This window comes from Fopius arisanus, unplaced genomic scaffold (assembly GCF_000806365.1).
Source record: "Fopius arisanus strain USDA-PBARC FA_bdor unplaced genomic scaffold, ASM80636v1 scaffold00023, whole genome shotgun sequence".
In the NCBI taxonomy this organism is placed as follows: domain Eukaryota; kingdom Metazoa; phylum Arthropoda; class Insecta; order Hymenoptera; family Braconidae; genus Fopius; species Fopius arisanus.
Genome location: NW_011887762.1, coordinates 726693 through 749281, shown reverse-complemented (window position 1 = coordinate 749281; position 22589 = coordinate 726693). Strand labels below are relative to the sequence as shown.

The 22589-nt window shown below is 38.4% G+C and overlaps 1 protein-coding gene across 2 annotated transcripts in view; it reads right to left on the bottom strand.

The window, feature by feature from the left end:
• Window positions 1-7070, bottom strand: part of LOC105264554 (LIM domain only protein 3) — a 393511-nt gene extending 386441 nt beyond the window's left edge. For both annotated transcript variants that reach the window (XM_011301495.1, XM_011301499.1), the window contains exon 1: window positions 6936-7070. The gene's annotated coding sequence lies outside the window, so the exon portion shown is untranslated. The remainder of the gene's footprint in view (window positions 1-6935) is intronic.
• Between the last annotated feature and the right edge of the window lie 15519 nt (window positions 7071-22589).

Below are 22589 nucleotides of genomic sequence, written 5' to 3'. Positions count from 1 at the left end.
CACTAAAAGCTACCGTCAACTGATGAAAAAATACTCCAGTTCATTCGAACGTATTCTCCCTTTTGTATCTATCGGGATGATGTCATTTACATTTTTCCTCTTCACTGTTGGAAAATTCTACTTGGAATTCTCACCAAAAAACTTGAGATTTTTAACGGTAACGAAATGACATGACAGGTATAAATCGTTCGATATTCGAGTATTTCTCTATTTTCTGGTTTTAATAGCGCTTAAAACCCGAGAAAATGTTGAAAACTAACAATGAATTCCCTGATTTTTCAACCTATTGAAAATTCACTGGTATTCGGTGCTGAATTCTTCGAGCAAGCTTTTATTGAAAAATCAATAAAAGATCAAAAAAATATTTTAAGATTTTAAGATAGATGAGAAATTGTGTAACTGTTTTAAATTGTACTTTGTGACTGAAATTTTACAATCTTACCATTGTAGGAAAATTAAAATAATAAGGAATTTGTCACTACAGAGAACATTTATAGGAAATTCATGTGCTTTTCTTGCAAAAGAAAAATCAGGTAATTTCTAGCATATATTTTAAAAAATACCATTTTCTGGCTGATGACAAAAATGACAGTGATTGAAAGTACTGAAAAATTCGGTAATAATTGTAACCAATTCTCGATCTGTTGAAAATCAATCACAATTCATCTTCAATTTTTCCCATGAGGTGTACCATTTAAACGTTTTTTAAAATATCTATTCTCGTTTACTGTAAAAAACTGAAGTACGTTAAAAAAATGGACAGTGAAATTTATTATTATAGTTAATAATTATATAGAACATTATTGCCTCTAATGTAATTTCTTCCGTTATTTGCAGTGAAAAAATATGATGATTTCTACGAAAGTGACTGTTGTCTCTCTTATTTTTCAAGAAACAAAATTTATCGAAATTCAATAATAAATTTTTCTCTATGCGAGACAATTAAAACTTTGCCAAACTATTTCATTCAAAAATGACTGAAATCATGCTACACTGAGATAAAAATGCAGTCAAGTGTACTAAACTTAGTTGTTTGTGACCAAAAATGCTCGCTTTTATTAAATTAGATTTAATAAAATGTTTGCATTTATCAAAAATATTTTTGAAGTAGCTAATTATGTGATTAATTTGATTTTGTGATAGATTCGCGTCAGCGAATTAGTACTTTATCAAGTTGATGTGATTATTGAAAATCATCAAACTGTTTATTTTATTATGAATGAGTTCTGCAACCGGAGTATTGATGAATACTCCTCCTAGGTTACAAGCCGGTACGTGGTAAAAAATCTATTGATAATAATGAGCAATTAAGCTATATGAAGTTGAATATTTACTTTTTAAGTTCATCAACGTTTGTAATACCAATATGAATAAATGAACTAATAAATCATAATAAGAATTTGAAAAGACTATTTATGAAACTTAAAAACAAAATTATATTCCTTACTGATAAATTAATACAACAATCAAACTAAAACTCAAAAACAAAACAAGAATATTAAAAATATCAAGTATAAAAATGATAATCTGAAAAATTCATTAATAAAATTTGAAATTGTACTTCTTCAAAAAGTATTATGTTTGCTCATCATTAACAGCCATTTTATTCATCCAAGAATTGTGTATGTTGCTTCTTATAAAATATGGGCTTATTTTTTAAGTTTTTTCGTAGTGTATAGCATTATTAACTTGGATTAGTAACAACTATATCTGGAATTAGTCTGTTTTTTCTTTAGAATAAAAAATATATTTCTCGATGTGAAAATGCCAATTGGTTGTTTTAAACAAATTTATTCAACTAAATATTTAGCAATCGCAATCGAATATGCATTTCCCATTATTCATTCAATTCAATTTTTAGTTTCAAACCAATTTTTTGGTAAATTTTCGAAATTCACATTTCAGTGTATGATTAAAATCACGACATTGAGAGTTCAGATGCCACCATTACAAAAAATGCGAAAAATTTTCCCCGGTATTGTTAGTAATACCGTACATTAATACCTACTGAGTACTAACTTTAGCTACTTAGAGTTACTTACAGTCAACGCAGTTTACGGGCATAAACGTAATTCACTACGCTATTTGAGAGCCTCGGGGGATGTAGGTGCTTGCGGTAAATCTAATAACATTGTAATGCTGTTACTAACGTCCCTCAAAGTTACCTCCGTAAGTTAATCCTCCTTTCCAAGCCCACCCCCCCCCCCTACTCCACCCCCTCCTCCTGTGCATGTTATATGCTGCGTTACGGCACGTTTGTCATGCCGAAAATTTCTAACGCGTGCACTGGCTTGTGTCACTCGTTCCAAGCTCCCTCTCCCCAAAATTTGTTGGATTAAAATGAAAGCTTTTGAATGAATGTAACTTCAAAAGCTCTGAAGCATTTCAATTCGGTGAAATATTTCGCTCATCCGCAGCCGCTCAAATTTTTTATCTTCGTTATGAGCTTTTTATTTCTAACCAATTCACAAGTTGCTTGTTATTGTTCCTTCCAAATGAAAACTTTGTAATCGATCATTTTTTTTTCTGTACAAGTTGTAAGGATTAATGAACTTATTTTCAAGTATACCGCCACCACTCTAAGACAACAGAGGCCCATGTCACGAGTCAAGGTAAGCTAGTCAGCCTGAGGGTTGCTTCTCAAACTATGCCCGTCCCCCCTCTCCGTCTTCTCTTGGCTATTCGCGCAAAAGTTCAACACAATTTCATAACATCGGTGCTGTGGGATCCAGAATAATGGGAGGGATAGGCAAGGGGTAGCTGGATGGAGGGCGGAGAAATGAGTGTGGTAAGGGTAGTGGTAGCATGGTAGAGAATGTAGAGTAGAAGGATGAATTTGTTCTAGTGTGAGCTTACATGGGTTGCGTCGAGCAACAAAGGTTTCTCGAGTGTGGGTTGCTTGCAACGGCTTTATCAAACTAAACTGTATCAGTCCGATAAGAAGTTTAAACTCAACTTTCAAACCCCACAATTGTACACAAAATTAACGAATAACTTCATCCATCATATGTCTCCCCGCATTGTCCCCCTCACGCAAACCTCAGTCACTTTCATTAAAATTTTTCACATTCAAATGTTCCAGCTATTTCCATGGATAAAACAAATGCCACTTCCGCTTTGATCTGAAAATCACATCGCGTTAGTTTGTGAATGCTGTTGTGCTACGTATACAGAGTTTGTACTGGGCTTAATAATTGCTGCGTTCCACCATCCCTCCGCGTGTGTCATAGGCCAGAGGAGGGCCGAGGGGTTGGCGGATAACCGAATCTTTACCCCCGTGCGGGGTTGGAGGAGATAAAAATCAGTAATTAGCCGGGACCATTATAATGGCCGTTTGAAAAATTAGCGAGTAGTACCAAACGATACAACGGGAAGGGGGAGGAGGAGGGGGTGAGAGAAGAGGGTGAATGAGGGGTGGTAACCAGCCCTGTGGGCATAATCCTACGTTTACTATAACGTATCCAAGCTCTGTCTCTGATTTATACGGGTTTGCTATTAATTACCCCCACCCTCTCTCACATTCACCACTGCGTTAGTTGCTCGCACGTTAAACCTGCAAGCTCTCCTCCGCCCCCTCCTCGCCCCTAATTTTCCCCCACCTTTTCCCTCCTTGCCCCTCAATCTTGCATATACGCGTGTTTACCGGGTGCTCGGTATACTTAGGTGTTTACATCGTGAAATAATTTAGGCACCCGAGGCTTTGCCGTTGTACGTCAATAGACAGAAAGCTCCGGCATCGATTTACCTCTGCAATACATTTTACCGATTTAACACTATCGTTTTTTGGGTTAGCATGGATGGATGAGATATGTTATGCTTGTTTTTAGTCAGAATTTTAAAGGAAATTGGAAGTATAGGATGGGATGTTTGATTGAGAATTTTATCCAAGTCCAAGCAAATAGCTTCTGTTTGGGGAAAAACATTTTTCTCCATTGGGCCTGCATTTCGCTACGAATTTCACAGTGAAGTCATCGTTAGATAGCCAAAAACGTTATGATGAGTTTTGGAACGTTTTTGTTTGGCGTTCATTTAACTTATGAAATTTGATAGCTTCTGTTGAACCAATCATGGAATATTTTCAAAGCTTCAAACTGTCAGGGAACACAAAGAATATTACGTCAAAGCTTGATGAACATCAATCGAGCTTTCCACAGGAAAAATCAACATCGAAAATATTCACATTTAATCAACATTCTTTTTACTCTTCCGAGCAATTAAATTAAATGTCCGGATTAATCGTTCGAGTGTGGTTAAATTAGTTTGCATTTCAGCTTCATCCGATTTTTGGGGCAATCTAGCGTGGCGAGAATTTACCCCACTATCTCTTCCCACCCTGCCGCCCTTCCCTTGCTCGCACTTTTTTTCTACTTGTATACAACACGTAGATTCTCTCTGACGCTTAACGGTAATTTGCGGACAGGGTCACTGCTGATTCTCCTCGTTTCTGTATTTCTCTCGTGCACTCATATCCTATATCCATCTCCACACCCTTTCAACCCCTACCAAAGCAAAGCATCGAAACATATGTGGAATTCTGTTTGTAGTTGTTTCGTGGGGGAGATGCACGGCTCGCGGAGCTTTTCACGGAAAATTTATCCGTGGTCACGTCCCGTAACAACCAACTTTCCTCTTTTTATTTTATACTGCTCGTATCACAGCTCTCTTCACCCCTCTTTTTTATTTATTGCTGTGTTTTTACTATTTCACTTCACACAGTTTAAAAAAATGTGAAATTTTGCATTATTATTATTGTTTATGTGTCGGTTCACATGCATGTAGGAAAAAGTTGAAGATAAATTATGAAATAATTTATGTAATTCAGGAGCACAAATTGTTTTAATCTATTGTTCGGTCAATATCCGGGTATTATATTCGAAAAAAACAATCATTGGTTATCCAATAATTTTTACTATAAATTGATGCAGTGAAAGTAAACGAAGATTTTCTTTTACTCAATTCTGATAAAATTCCACTTCTGCTCAATTTCATCACGTTCAGATGGATTCGAATTTGTAGATGTTTTCTTCCGAGGGAATAAAACATATACGATATCTTCAAATTCATACCGAAACGGAAATATACTTTAATCAAGTATCGTTTATAATTGATTCCAGTTTATTCGATTTAACATACCGCCATTTTTTTTTATTCCAAAACACACTATTTTGATACGCTAAACTATGAACTTTTGTTCTTGTCACTCGATTCATAAGGCAACGCTTCACGACCACAAAAAATATTGTTCGTCACTTGACTGAAAGGAAGTTTTCTGTGTAGTTATGAAAGAAAAAACAATGTGGACCGAGGAACGGAAACAGGACATTGAAAATGGCGTGTTTACGACGGTTCGGCTTCGTTTTGAGTGCAGTAATACACGTGCCGGCCCTATTTTCCTTCTTTGGTGCACAATAAACTATTCTGACGATTGTGTCCACATTTCTGGACTTCGTTCGAGATAATGTCCATTCAACTCATCTTCCCGCGAAATGAACAATCCACCCTGGAGCGGGCGGATATATAAAATATACATCAGATCTATCGTTCACACCGTAATACTGAGGTATATTCGGCGTATACCGAAAATATGTATAAAATATATCGTGTCGTCGAAAAAAGAATATGTAGCAGATATGTATTACGGATATATATTTTTGGGGTGATTGTTGAGAAACATTGCTTGAATTCTGACCACCCAGGGAAATATGGTAGAGCCCAAGCAGCAAGTAGTAGTACACCAGAGTGCGCCAGACATGGTTAGGCCATGGAATCTAGGCCGCAAGCTCTCAACCTCATGGCAACCATGCCCATCTCGCCCTCTATTTGGCTTTCGCGGCCCATTTGCTTTCCTCTCTCTCGTCCGCCCACCCCTATCCAACACCACTTCACGAAACAGCCGAATTTGGGGGTGAGTGAGCGGGCGATCATGTCGAGACATTCAAGACATAACAGAGAGAGATATGCATCATTAGATTGGCTATATCATGTCTGCCAATCGTGGAGGCTCGCAAGCTCGTGTACCGACGTGACGGTATGCGAAAGGGTCCTTCATACCTCTTGAATTTTCAACATACCACCCAGTCTACTACAATCGATCCTGAATTATGTTGTCAATCTATTGGCGGTAGCGATTTTTACGTTTTTTTTTTGCTTCATTAAAAAAATTTATTAATTTTATTTTTTCCATTTATCACAAAAAATTGCGTGTGTTAAAGAATGTTGTTGGTACGATATTGTTTAAATGTGCAGTTCGCGGGTCAGAATTTGTTTGAGTGTTTTTCAAGTGAAGAAAAAAGAAATGAATGGAGTGATTTGGGGAAGGGATGAGCCATAGGAGAGTGTAATCGCTCTGACCCCACGTCTCACCCTCCGCCACCTTCAACCCCTCGTCTGCTATTTATTGCCCGCACTCGCCCGGTTCACAACATAAATATGTTTCACCTCTCCGGACACTTCTAAATCCTTCATTCTTCTTTCCCAGCAGTCCCCTATACAAGTACTACAAATTTCAAATAATGCTTTCTACAAAAATTGAAAGCTTTGTTGTAATGAATAACCCCTCCATCGTTTCTCCGTATGTGAAAAAATGTGTGGTGAAGGGCTTGAAAAAAAAATTGTTTAATGATGATTTTAAGATTCTTGAGTAGATCACGGTGACGTGGAAACTTGAGTCACTTGTGATATACGGACGCCAGATCGAGGGTTGTTTTAAGGGGCTGTTTTCGAGTGAATCTGAAGGGGTGGGGCACGCCGTGATTTAAAAAATGGGCGGAGTGGTTTGAGGGCTTTGAAAGATAAAATAAAGACCAACTGTTGAATATCGAGCTCGGTGGTAAAAGTATCCTCACTCACGATTTTATGTGATTTTCTCATTGGAGCTTTTGAAAATTATTTTCAGTAATCGACAGTTAATCGAAAGTCAGTTCAAATAAACTTACCCCTGCAAGAAAAAACCAACTAACGATAATTTTGATGCCAATTACACCACAAAATAGAAGAGCTTTTGAAGCTTTGCAATTATATTTTTGTCAATATGGGTTTAAAGTCCGTAACACACGTGCGATTCGGTCGCGCTGCACGTGGTGTTTGTCCGTTTCTGTCACGCAGTGAAAGCTCCGGACACTCAGTTCGCTTGAGCTTTTTGAGTCTGCGCGTAATGCGATTGGCTAGTGGGCGTTGACTGCGCAAGAAAGTGGGCGTCAACAGAGTTGATGGGGCGTTTGTGAAATCCAGGTGGCGATAGGTGGCGTTCATTCACGGGGCTGGCACGTCTTTTGGCACTGGTCAAACCCGCGTCGCAAGCCCTTATTGCACTACACGCCTTACATACATTTACCATCTCAATTTTCCTCCTGCCCCACCCATCTTGTGCTTTCGCTTTCTTTTTCCAGACTGTCCATGAGGTGAATTGACTGGCGCCCGAGGGGGAGTGAAACATCGCAACAGCTACTTCGTGTGTTTCGAAATTCAATTGGTATTATGGATGATCAATACAATTGATTCATCATTTCAATCCGCAATTATTAACTATTATTTCTATAAGAAATTTTTCTAGTATAGCCGTCATTTCTTGAATGAAAAATTTTTTAGGACTATTATCATGAAAAATTAGGAAGAATTAGATTTCGAAATAGAAAACCAACTATAACAGTTTCCATAAAAAAAAATTCCATATGTATTTTGAGGAAACATTTTTAGAAAATTAGTTTTTTTAATTCTAGAGAAGAAAAATTGAAAAATAATTTTTTCCTTGTTCCTCTTATACTCAAATCACTTAGGCAGAAATTGATAGCAATTTTAATAAGGTTTCTGAAAGCATCTCATTGAATTCATTATTGTCACATCAAGAAAAATTTGTAATGAAACTCAGCCTCATGTTTGATAACCCTATAACATAGTTATTCTGAAGGGCTTTTTCCTCCACATTATAGCAAAAGATAGAATAGGTCTGGTGCGAATTACATAATTATATAGTAAAATTTGTGGAAGTTTTCATCTTTTGTGTAACTTTTTTTAAATTTGGGGGTAAATTAATCAAATAAAAACTTCTATCGATTACGCAAGTTGTTCCGTCATTTTTTACGAATTTTTTTAACTGCGTAATGTATGATATTACTTTGAGAAAGGAATTCCAGCTTATGTACGTGATATAATTACCTTTTGCATAAGTGATACTTTTGATATAATTACTTTCATGCTTTTGTATTGGGCGTGAAACTGTGATTTTTATATCTCACCGTTATGTCACGCTCTATAATTCATCTTCATTGCTAATTATCGTAGCATTTCATCTAATTTATAAGGATATGATGCATATCAATAATTGTTATGGTGTTCTTTCCACGAGTTCGTTATGATGCACCGCTTGATTTTTTTTCATTCCATGATTTTGGTCAGAAGTTATCGATGATAACCTGTCGAATTTCAGATGTCATATTTTCTATAGTAGTAATTCAGGTTAAATAAAATCCATAATAACCTTTGTTATTCTCGCAAATATTCATGTATTTCATTTTCACTGCATTTCATATACAAACTCGCCGAATACGCTAAAAAACAGTGCGGGAATCGTATGATTGGTGTCATTTATACCGAATTTATGAGAGTTTAATTATAATTATAGAATTTTTAAGCTTATTGATGAGTGTCATATGCAGTCCCAAATAGCAAAGGGGAGAAAAGAATTATAGAAGAAATAGTCAATATTATTTTTTTTTATTTACATTAAAGTGATTCGCTTTAATTACAACCAAAGTAACTAGCGCGTCCAAAGGGTGCATCCGACTAATCTCGGAAAAACACATGTCGTCATGGGGAAAAAAAATACATGAATGAAGTTTTCTTCTCTCCTAGTATTTTGTGTTATCATAATTTTACTTAAACTATGTCAAGGTATTTCTCAGTGGTATTCAATTCGGATAAAGTAAGTATAGAAAGCTCAATTATTCTTGATAATAGACAATTTTCTCACAATGTCAATTTGCCTCGTCAGCTGCCATTAATCTTTCAAGAAATGCGACGAACAGGTAATGGTGGAATGGCTGATAGCTGATAACTGAAGTAATGTCAGAATCATCAGCTTAATTATTCGAAAATCTGAGTTTGATGTTTCTATTCCCGAGAAATTGAGAGGTGGGTTTTAGGATACCTCTCTATAATTCACAGATTCGCGTCTCGACAATCTGCACCCTATTATTGACCAATTACTGATTATTGGGGTATGTGGTAATTCAATATCGATCATTTTCAACGAACTCCGAACCGAGCTTCAATTAAGCTTTTTCCCTGAGAAGTATACATCTTTCAGGAATATAACATTCGAGGGCCCTCGAAAGGGTAACGCTTCACAGCAGAAACAGTAACATACATAAATGCACACAAAAACCACATATAGTCCGTTTTCCACCGTCGACTCTCACTAATCTTTTACCCTAGAAACATCGCTGAATGTATCACTATAAATTCTATAGGTCCTTACCAGCTAAATCCGGGACATTCGGATAATAATAATCACTTTCCGCGGTGAGTGCATTCAGCTGCTCGGATTGGTTTTTCAAATCTAAATCAAACTTCATCCCACCACCCAATTTGAGCAAACGTCAGATCCCTAAAATTACATTTACCTTAATTTGTATTTAAATCCATTCATACCCCATCGCAGCACAAAGACCCACTCTCCCCTATTTTTCCTGGAATTCGTTTTACCCTGCAAAAAGGGGGGACACAATTTCCCGGGTAATCGGCCAATTAAATTGGACCATTCAAATCAACCTGTAATCCACAGACTCGTGATTTAACAAGCGGAATCGATGAAAATCACCGTTATTTCACCAAGTTCTCTTTCTCTAATGAAACTGAAGGAAATAAATCGTGCTACATAAAAGAGAAATTTAAATACAGCAACCAACTTCATATCGACAGCTATTTGACAGAGTTCGGGTGAACTCGAGGTCATTCGGAATTGGGGACACTTGGCCCTAAAATCCTCGATAGGAGATCTCAACAAGTAACGATGTCTTTTTCATTGTGTTGTGATAGACGCTCAACAGTTACTTCCGACTAAATCATCGAGTTAATTTGCACTTTAATTCGCGTTCAATTTTTGCGTTATTCACCAATTATTCCTGAAATTGGTTATTCAACAATTAAAAAACAATTTACCAAGTTACAGACCATCTTTTATATAATAGATAATGTCAGGCGGTGTAAGCCAGATCAAGTACATAGACCAGGAAATCAGTTGATGTTACCTTTTCAAAACTCGATTTAGTTTATGGAAGTAAACCTGTAAAAAAAATTATGGAATTTAAATCCCTACTAAACATAACTATTTAATGTCCAATTGTCGTTATTATCCCTAAAATTACTGCAAAAACTCTAAATTACAAAAATTGTACTTTCCCGCATTTTGCAATTAATTCGTTTTTTAATTAGGAAGTCTGATTTGTGCCAAAAATGATGGTTTTCAATCACGTCTTGGGCAATATAAAATTGAACGATTTCTTACAAATTTGGCCATGCAATAGCTTAACCATCGTGGCTCAATTTTGAGAAACGAGCATTTTTAGCCTTTTATTATAAATCGCAGAAAAATGTGAATGAAACTACTGAACTTTTTAAACAAGGTCAGTCCAATACCTGAATAAAAACTGAAATGGTGATGATCGGACATCTAGGCAGACTTTTTCCCAAGTAAGACTAAGTCGTTTATTGCCGTCAATAAATGGTCGTTTTTCTCAAAAGTTTCAGTGAAAAGTTTCTAATTTTGTCAAAATTTCGATGCCAAGTATATTTTTATAAACTCATCGTTTCTCAACGATTTGAGCAAGCCTTGAACAATCAAAATATTTCAATCGCATGTAGAATTAGTGAAAGCAGATTTTTCATTAGTTGCTGGGGTACGAATACAAATGCAAACTCTTAAGTTTTCTCTCTTTGAAATACGCGGCGATTCCTCTGATTGCTCACGCTTATCTGCAGATATTCATGTATTTTCAAATGACATGATTAATAAAAGTTAAAGTTAAAGGAGGGCTCCGCAACCTTCGGGTAGCTGGAAGTCATCCTATTACTATGCGTTCGGTTAATCTTCACATTCGAATGGTCATTCAATTAAGCAGCTTTTATCTGTGAATAACTCCCACCGAAGAGGGGTTTACCTATCGTCAATCACTAGACCATTGTTTGGTTGAGATCTAGCGTGCATACTATTGCAACCCAATAATGGGCAAAGATTGGTACAAATCATGGAAATCCATGCATTGAACGCCAATCTTTAACCACAGTATGGATTAGCATTGACAAACCAATCATCCGTATACCATCTCTAGGTGAATAATAGGTCAAGAGTAAAAATGCCGACGACCCATGTAGGGTTGTACAAACCGGCCACGCATTAGGCGAAGGTCGGCACCAAGTCACCCGATGATCGGCGCCGATGACCGGCCAATCATCTGCCGATCATTGGAGCGTTACCTCATGCCGCTCAACGGTACCGATATCCGCCCAATATCGACGCCGTATCATTGGCCAATCACTGTTCATGCAACTGGCCAATTATTGAAGTATTATAAAACCAATTTACGAAATAATTTTTTAGAAAATTACGTTGGTTTTTATCAACTTTATTGTTCATAATAAATTGGATAAACATAAGTAGTACAGTAAGTGATAATGTTTTATAAAGCACGAGGATCAGCCATTGGATTTAGGCGATTTTTCCGGCCACCCTCACGATCGGTCCACCTCGCCAACCAATTTCCTACCTTCGTAATGAGTTTATGGGTGTCGTGGAACTTCTTTGTCATTACCACTGAAATATTTAAAAAATTGAATTATCATCGCAATACTCAATGAATCACGTTAAAATGAATGAAAAATTAATATTAATTATATAAAAGGTGTATTGCTGATACCTTCAAAGCATGCTTAAGTGGTTGTATCCTTGAAACTCCTCTTCGAGGGTATACCACGTTTTTTTGATCCTTGGCCAGAGTACTCGCTCTGGAAAACTTTAGTGAAGATAGCAGGAAAACGTTTGCATATACATGATGCAAGAGATGAGCAATTTGCGGCCAAATATTCGAAAAGACCAATCTGAAAATTAAAAAATGATTGATTTTGGAAAACATGAGCTAGTTCAGTATACGAAGTATATTTATTTAATAAATGTATTTTACCAAAGCTGTCCTTTTATCTTCACTGAGACTTAATTCTGCATCGAAAGTCAGAAAATCGTTGAGTTCAGTTAGTGGTAGGACAGTGTCGAGAGTCTTCTGGATTTTTCCCAAATCTACAGGAACTTGTGCTCCTTTCATTGCAGCAATATTAGTGTTGACTGTTTGAATTTTTTGGCCAATATCGTACAGAATACTGAGTTTTGCTGAATCCACATTCTTCACCAAATCATCGAATCTTTGACAGATGTATTGAAATATGGGACCTATGGAAGACAATAAACATTAAGTTGGCATATTCTAAAAGGTACATGTTTTGAGTTTCTGAAGTTTTTTTTCTAATTTGAAATGCTAGAACATTTCAGAATTCCGGACTAAACCAACTGAATTCCATTCAATACTACGCTTTCAGATGTAATGTTCATTTTTTAATTTAATTTTTAGAAGAAAACATGGGAAAATATTCAACGACAATGAACCTCAGTACTAAAATTCAATTTAGACCATTTTCAAATATTATCGTGAGGTACGAAATTCATTGAATATCTCAAGTACCAGTCAGAGACAAATACGCAAAATTTTTCAAAAATCCCGGATAATTTCAAGAAGAATTCGGTGAATTATTAGAAATTATTAACCATTCAAATAATTTTCCGATACCATCTATGAAAAATCCAAGGAATTTGTCGAAATCTACATCCATCCCGGAATTCCGGAGGATTCGTTGACCGGAACCAATATAGGAGTCATACGAAAATTTTAGATAGAAATTAATCGAAAAAAAAAATGTAATTGTGTACATGTGCGATCGTATACCTTCATTTTCTTTAAACTCTTGATTAAGTTTTATCATAGAGGAATTTTTCGAAGTCTCAAATGGTTTAGCAGATCTACTGGGAGAAGTGTTCTCCAAAGAGTTCTCCAAAGTTCGAATGTGTACGATAAAATTCCTCGAAATATTTTTGCCATTTTGTAACTATTGTTTAAGTTTTTTTCCCATCGATAGATGCAATTACTTGCTATAATCCTCTCCATGGCTACGTTTGCGCTTCTTGTTGCCGTTGAGGCAGATCTCAGCCCACAGAAGTGTGGATCCTCTAGGGGCTACTTTGGCGGGAAGTGTCCTATCTTAGAATAAAATTAATCAGGGTAATTTTTCAGTAGTCATGCATATTTGTGTTCTTTTGCACTCGATATTTTTAACCATCAAGATTCGACATACTCGTTGCTCAACAACGTATATATCGGGCGGTATCCGATAATTCTAGAACACTAATGGCATTACTGCTGAATGTTGGCCGTTTGAATGTTTGGCCGATGCTTGGCCAGTTCTATAAGAATCAAGCATTGGCACATCGACGCTAGGCCAAGCACTTAGGCCAAAAACTCAGCCAAAGAAAGGATTAACAAACATTAGTGCTTGACTATTGAACCAATATGTGGCCAATGGTAACCACACCAATCATTGGCGCTTCAATACTAGCATTAGCGCTGCAATATTGGGCCAATATTGTGTGGCTAATGTGGTTAATGATGAACACGCCAAGTTGGTGTTCCACTATTTGTGTTAATATCCTATCAATCATACATGAGTCAAGGCTCGGCGCTCGTGTTTGGGTGGATGCGTGGCCAACAGAAGCTTGGATGATAGATCTGGCGCAAGGATTGGCCAAGCATTGTCGGCCAATGGTAAAATTACGATAATAATATACCCTAGAGGTGATAATAACAAATAATAACGATTAAAAATAATTATATTGGTTACAACTCCACGAGTTAGTTGAATGATACGTGGAGCGCGAAAAAATCAGAAAAAAATATAATTAGATATTGTAACGGACAGGTGACGATGTCCATTGGAGAAGATGGGACTCTCATGGACTATCCGCGAAATTTAGAAAAGAGAGAGGGTCCCGGTTTATTGGGAATAAATAAGGAGAAATAATCGCGTCCAGGGGTACCGAGTCCCTGGCTTAGATAGCATCAGGAAATGCGGGCTCGGGGTTTAGAGAAAAAGTTCAGATTTGAGGTCGTAAAGTTACAGTAAAAAATCCGGCAAAGAAAAATCGCGAGTTCCCAAAAGATTTGACATTTCAATGTACAGGGGGCATAGATTAGAGCTACACTAAGGTTGACGTTTTTTGGTGGATGATCAGGGAGAAAAACAGCAATTCTTATTCCCCCCGTTGCTTACGGATTAGGGAAAATAAAAGTCTTTAAAGTTTACCGGAAAAATTGATGAATTAATTTCGGCATTTCTGCTCCACGGGAAAAGTGATTAAAACGCCTTGAATGCCAGTAGAAATTAGCAGAAGTAAATTGGGGACAATAGAGAATAAATTAATAAGGTTGGGAGTTGAAAATTTTGAATTTAAGTTCGAATAGGCGCGAGAAGCGACAGGTCTCAAAGCGAACTAACGGCAGCCAATCAGAGAGCGTGTAATTCTCGGCTATGCATAATCCACTTGTTGCACTGACCTCATTAATAGGTTGTTCATGGCGAGTCGTGAAAGTAAGTGTTGTGAGGAGAAAAATTGGATTACGTGGGAGGATCAGCCAGGATAACAGGTCAGGAAGACCACCAGGAATGGCAAGAAGACCCCGAAAGTGAGTTGGACCTTTAATAAATAGTTTTTTGTGTGAATTCTTCCGCCTGTCTGAGTAATTATTCCACGACATGTCCGTGACTTTTTCGGCAACCGCCCCCCGGCTTCGGCTGATCCCTTCATCCCGTTTGGGATGTCTTTCGAGGAAGTTTTTCCTTCACCAAGACTTCCCTAAAATATTAGGGGCTCCCCTGGTGACGCCAGTGGGTATTTTCAAGGGAATTTCTCTCGTTTAGCAAGGTTTTCAGAGAAAAATGAGTGTGGGGTTTTTCCACGATCAACAATGCCCAGTGGTTCTTCCTCATGGGGCCGGGATTGCGCTTACTTAGTGGCCGCCTAATTCACGTGGAGAAATGCGCGTAAAACTTCCGCCTGGCCAATAATTAGCTTTGCGTGGTGGGTTAGGATTCCTTCCGAATAAAAATTCTTGAAACTGTAGAGAATAATCGCCCGAGCATTTTTGTTTTGCACGTTTCGAAATTCCCTCCGAGCATTTCGCATTTTGGAATTTTAAAAAGGTTTTCGACAATCGATTTTGCCATTGCCACCCTTCGATAAGTTTTCTTTCTGTCTCTCATCCCCATGGGGAAATGCCGGGAAATTATCGATTCACCCGATTTCCCGGTGACTTAAAAAAAAAATAGGATATTCCTCAAACTATCGCCGATCGATATTCTCTTCAAGCCAATTCCACTGGTAACAATCAAGGGCAGGTACGCGTCATTTGAGTCTAGTTTCAATTTGAATGTTTACTTGGGACTTTCTCAAGTTATCTCCTTTTATTTCCAGCAATTTACTTCCTATGTCCAGCAAATGTTCCTTTTCTTAATTTTCACACTTTTATTACTATGCACTTCAAATTTTAGTATGTATTTCTTTAATTTGTTAAATCTCTAGCTGAGTTCCAGATGGTCCGTCTTTTTACTACCACTCCTTCCCCTTGTTTATAATCTTAACCCTTACATAGCGCTAAACCTTGGTATGTCTGGTTTTTCCTTGAACACTTTCTGCACAACCAATTCTTCGAAAATCGGCACTCTCTCTTATTTTTTACTTAATGACTCTTCGGGCAATCGTCCCTCCATCCCTGACCAGTCAGAACTCAAGGTATATACCCGTGACAACATTATTTTGACCTCCGCTCTCTCTACTCACTTTTTCACTTTTCCTCAAAAAACATCTTCTCTAATCAATTATCCTTGTAACCTTCTAGTTAGAACATCTAGATTAAAAAGTTCAAAGTATTGCGTGAGAGTCCCAATATTTGTCTCTTTTAAATAACTCCGTTGAAACATTGAAAATAAATTAACCAAACCTCTTCTCTCATAAAATATCAAAAAACCGTGTAAAAAATCACCGTAAATATTACCCAACTTATTCAAATATAAAAGGTGTTTTCTAAAATAAACTATTTATTTAAATTACCTTAATATACAATCCTTCGAGTGATATTAAAAAATGTTAGGTGGTTCCGTTGTTGGACGATGGTCGACGGTTCTTGGCTGAGGAAACGCTCGGTAGGTCAGTGGCTGGATGTTGCAGTTTATTACTGCAGGATATTACTAACCTTTTTGCAGGGGTATAACTGGCATTAGGATGAACATTTTAGATTCAAAGGGCTGACGTTTGGAGTCGTGGCTTGACGGGTTAGTTAGTGGGAATCGGGTTTCGCAGGAATTAGTGACCCTGGAGACATCGTAGACAACTCGACTCAGAGGATGATCTTCTGATGTTTCGATCTTCCCGGAGGAGTTTATGACCGTGCAAACATCGTAAAATATCGGCACGGCAGGTGAGAATAGAACGATGCCTTTCGAACTATTTGGTGATGGTCCCGTAGAGCAGAGGTATTGGGTAGATGCAGGGCTCGTGGACTCCAGTTTAAATATTTCATTTGTTCACTGGTATACAGAATTGATGACGAACTGGTAACAGGACTTAGCACAGAAGGGTCGGATACTGCAAAATCGTACGGCAATCGTGACAATGGCAACGCAGCAGAAGTTGCCCGTAACAGCAGCAGATTAACACTGGATAGAATGATCGGGTAATTGATGCAGCATTAATTCCATCCCACTTTTTATGTCTTTGATGTGAGATGGGGAAATTGCAGCCGCCAAAAATGATGAAGAGTTAACACTTTACTACAATTTTCGATACTTGGAAATTACGTACATCTTGATTTAGACGGTTATCCCATGCTCTTCAGCATCGGTGCGTTCCCTCGAAGGTTACCTCAAAACACATCGGTTGGCTTAAGAAAATCGCTATTACTAAAAGGAAATCGCGTACAGCCAGCTGGTTCCAAGACTCCCAAGTCGAATGACTTTGACTGCTCCCGCTTAAGATGTCCAATTTGGAGGTGGTATCCGTCCTTGGTGGAAATCAATATTTCAGTCTCCCTTACATGTGTATTCTATGGAGGTCACTAACATTAGTTATTATAATGTTTTTTTTAATTATCACTGTTTCTCTTGGTTTCGGAAGCTTCCCAAATCGATGCATCTGGATTTCATTATGCAGCCATAGAGAGTTGAAAATTCCCTGATTAAGTATGGCATCTTCTTTACTACGGACAAGTGTATTCCACGAATGTCACTAATGTTAGTTGTTGTAAAGTTTTTTAATTTTTGTTTGTTCTCTTGTTTTTAAGAGGCCCTCACGTCATGCTTTTAAGAGAGTGTCTGGCTGTTATCATCCAAACGGTAGACTAATGATCGACCATCCAATATGCCTATAGCCGGCCAGTAGTGGAGATTTGAAGACCAGACTTGGACCAAGGCTCGGCCACGACGGAAACCCTACTTAGGCAGTCGTGACGATATTCTCGTCAACCACGCAGGGTGGCGTGCGATTCAAACAAAAGTGGCCGCGCTGCCAAAATCAGCAATGAATTTCACTTTCAAATTTCAAAGATACAATTGAAATTTGCAATGAAAACAGTTAGAGAATATATATCGAAAATTGTTTACAGCGATTATTATTTCCCTTTTTAATGTTGCAATTTAAATTTTAAAACAACCAATGAATATTCAAATTGAAAAATGAGGAAATTAATTTCCTCAGTACTGCTCTTGTGAATGTTAACTTCTAACGTGTAGTTTGATAGAATTATGGAATCTGAGAACGGAAATTTATCGAAAAAGATTGGAAATTGAAAATATAAAATAATTAGAAGATATAAATAGTGGAAACTAGGAGAACTAGGAAACTCGGAGTTTCCTTTTGGGCAGTTTCTCCGGTGAGAATAGGGTTAATCAAGCTCTCAACGAGGGCTTAGAAATGCTCAGTCAGGGGTGAAGTTCAGTCTTGTATTTATCAAGCCTTGAAATGATAATCTCGTCAGAGGGCTAGGCGTCTAGGGCCGAGAAAGTCCGGGGAAACAAGCTGATGGAGGCCTTAAATATCGAAATTTTGTATGATTAATGAATAAATTTGTAATCTTGTCCTAAAAGAATTTCTGCACTATTATCAACAGTTAATGTTCAATTTTTGAAGTTTTTCCACCTTTAAGAGCTTGCTAAAGGGCGAGCGAGCCCTGGTCGTTTTAGCCTGTTGATTTTCAGTTTGGGCCAAGGCTCAAGTGAGCCTCATCAATAACCTTCTAAACCACCGTCAAATCAGCCCTTTGAAAATGATAAAATCAGACGGGGGTCGGTCCTGAATTAACCCTGGTCTCATCGTGAGCCTTTAGAATTTTTAATACGGTTACAATCATTTTCTAAACCACAGCTATCCACGAGTTATTTGCCTTAAATTATTCGAAACCGTTATCCCTCTGCTTCAAAATTTCGGATAACTGTATGATTTCATATATTGAACAGTTGAAAATATCGTCACAATATTACGGCTCTCTTTCTGCGTTCCATACGGATACAAATTGGCGCTATCCTCACCCTATGCATGCGGCTGTGGATTCTACATTGTACCTTATTTGCACCTCTAAAAAACATTGAAGTTGACATGGAAAATCACAGAGAAACCATGTCGGTAGCAGCAGTTGCTCTATTAGCAACCACCCGCTCGAATCGAACTCAAAACCTTCAGACAAGTCGGCTCGCACCTAGCCACTGAGCTATCGACGTCAATGAATGAAAGATTGATATTGATATTTCAAATTAATAGAAAGTTTAACACTCCAACGTCCAACCAAAGCTCAGGGAACAAAAGAAATTCAATTGGAGTAGGCAACTCCGGCCTCTCTTCCACCCCTCACTAACGAAGCTTGGAAGTCGCGTCAGCCAAATGAGCCCAGGTTGCCCGGTCTTGCGTTACACGACGCGCTGCTTCTACTTTGCCGATTAGCTATAAAGGGCCTGCACAACATACACTCACATCCTTCGTCCGCGTCACGCCTGGAGTGCTATACCCTCTCTCGGTTCGATTTTTGAGCACTGAACTTTCTGGCAGGGTATCTACCCTGGTAGGAATCGCCAAGCATTGACAACAGGGCCAAGCTTGGTTGACCCTATACTGCCAAGCCTGGCATTTCCTAGGCTGAGTCTGGCTTGAACCTATGGTGATGCCAGGCTAGCCCCAAGGTCATTTCGGCAGGTCACTCTGAAGCCCGGTAAGAAGGCTAGTTCATAGCCTGGGCCAAGCTTGTTCTCAGGCTTGGAAATTTCTAGCGTGGGTCTAGCTTCAGCCAATGTTCAGACCGAATTCGCGGGAATGCCGCTAGATGGCGAAGAAACGTTTTGATTTCTACAAGTGCATATTGCGTTAGAGTTCATAAATGGACTACCGGTAGGCTGAATAAGTACTCTGGTTTCCCTTCAATACACGCATAAATCATTCGCCTTTTACTCAAGATTTCCATGGAGGGGATTAATTGATGAGTCCATCAAACAATTTTTTGTACGCCTGGCCGAAACTAGAACGCCAATCAATTAAAGCCTAATTAAATTAAACACAATAATATTAATAAGATGAATAATAATATAAAATCCGATAAATATATGTTAAATTTCAATTCCAACTTAATTAATTGCCAGTCCTGACTGAAGCCAGGCGTTAGCTTATAATAGGTTTGATCACGCCTGAATTATACTGGTGGGCCTATGATGGGCATCACCCTTGGGCCAAGCGGGCTTTCCCAAGCTTGGTCCAATGTTTCACTCCCGGCATATCCCATGCTAGGCCCAAGCTAGGGCGCCAGTCTAGAAACAGGCTTGCCTAGTCGTGGTCCAAGCCTGGTCCAGGCTTGGTCCAATTGTTAATTCCTACCTGGGTAAGAGCTTGGTTTCATTCCTCTCGGACTCCTCGCAGACTAGGACGTGCTCTCCTGTCTTAGGATTGAGAAGCGAATGCCTAGGCAGCGCTTTCAGTAGCTAGCTCTAGCCTTGCCTGTTTGGGACTTGCAAAAAACTTTTCCGAAACATTGACCGATATTTCAAGAACTACTCAACCGACTGATCAGAAATCTAGCACAGATCATATGAACTGACAAAATTTTAAATTTTTGGGAATTAACTTGCCCGTTTATTCTTTTCCTTTTATAAAAATTGACCATCAGTTGACCGTCTTCATATACACACATGGTCTTCAAACGTCCTATTTTTACGTTTCAGTCCGTTCTACGTAATTTCCAGGAAAAATGAGAAAATCGAAAAATCGAACGATTGCAATGCTTCCATTCGGAAGATGATAAAATTAGAGAGGTAGTGGAGGGGGAATTCGTGAGCTGTACAATATGCACGACAGCATTTCCAAAACGTTAACTTGGGAGATATGTCATCGTGTATGTGCAGATTCACACGGCTGAATTTGCCCGATTCTTAGCTGGTACGACCAGAGTATCTCGAGAAAAAGATCGGTTGAAATTGAAAATAACAACAGCAATAGTGTAAACCATTAGCCTTGACTATCTCCAATTGTGTCGAAGGCATGACCCTTCGCACCGTTCCACACCTTTGGATGATGCTCTAATCGAAGGATATAGTTATGTCGTCTACCCTGGCTCTTTCTATTTTCTGTTGATACGAGAAGTGCGTAAAGGGTAATCAATTTAATGAATTTTAATAGTCGCAGGAGGGCCGCGGTGTGTACTACTCATCGTACTTCAGTCAACGACAGTTGGTGCGTGTGTTAGTTGTAATTGTGTGATTCCCTAATTGAGGAATCCATGCAAGACTGTCTTAATCATTCATCTCTTTGTGTGTCCATTGTCTTTTACTATTACAAAATCTATTGCCTACGATGGCGACAATATCGCCGTATGTCGTGGCCCTCGAGAACTCTAAGAGCGGTGCAGGTAAATTCAGAGATGGTCCCTAAACCGGAAAAAAGTCGACAATCGACGAGAGCCGTCTAGCTATCTTCCGGCTGTGATTTATACGTTTCTTGGCTGCGTTATACACTTTCTCCAGACCCATCCTGATCCATGTAACTCTGCCTTAATCTGACGGTTCTTAATTCTTAATCTGAACTTCTTGCAATATTTCCACAACTTTCTGCCCGGTTTTTGGTACAAATTAGTCCCACTTGCACGATACATCGCCAAAATCAATTCGCCTATGCCGTCGTCTCAATATCTACTGCTCCAAGTAGTTCGATTAACGAACACTGTTCTGAGTAGCCTAGGTACATCAATAGTATCTTTATGTGCACCTAATGAAACTCTGTAATCCGAAGTCCATCAGCTGCCTAGCTACTTATTGATGTTTATGGGGATGTTACGGGGATGTTCGTGGTGACCCTACCAGTCGTTTGCACCCGAAAAAAAGTACGCCGCTCGCTACGTCTGCTTAAGAATTTTATTACATTCGCTATTGCAGCCCAATACCGTTATCACCAAATACTGTACGGCCCGTGAGGAGTACTTATAATTATTGTAGGTTCGAGGCGCGAAAAATAAATCCCGCTAATAGTTTGAATATAGCTAAATATAGCGTTAATTACTTTCACTATCCCAGCTGACTGAACGAAGTGATTACCGTCAACACGCGAATCTGCCTTCTGCATACCCAAACGACCTCTGAAATACATAATTGTTTGTATGTCACCACATGGTCAGCATAATCCAGTTATGCTAGCAAGTGTCACACTATCGGTTGAACTTTTTTTTTTAATTCTTTAAGCGGACACGGGGATGCAGCCATAAATGCAACAAATAATATTTCGTTCAACTGTTAGCTTATTTTAAGTAAATTCCATTTTATTCAATTTTTCTGTTCATATGAACCGAGAAAATATCCCCAGACACTTCCGGACCCGGTCTATACCTTTGATCCTACCTCACCAGAATATCCCTACTTCAAACTCAATGTCAGCCCTAACGGATTTAGCTGATATTCGTCAGACAAGCGATACTTCCGTTCGAGCTCATGCGAGTTAAAGGAATTCTGGACCTTAATTGAAGACCAACACTATGACAATAACGGTCCAACCGAATGAGGCCACCATACAATACTTATAGTCCCAACCGGCTAATAAAATAATCGATAATATTTTGTAGGGTTGCACCGATGATTATTGCAACTCCCGGCTAGAATAAACAGGATATGACGAAATGATCGATGAAAATATAAATAAACATTGATAATCGAAGTCATTGAGTCCTTATGGACAGTCGCTAAGTGCGAGGATGGAATCCTATAAATTCATTCTACCGCAAAACAGTCTCGGGCATCTCCCATCGGCTAATGATACCTCCGGTCACGCTCAGGATACTTAATCCACACCAAGCTAGATACATAAAATGTGAGATTAATCAAATATGACATGGTCATATGCTTGCGGAAATCCTGATCTGGGGTAGGAGTTCGCTGGCAGCTGCTGCAAATTTAGTAAATAATTGCTAAATGAATTT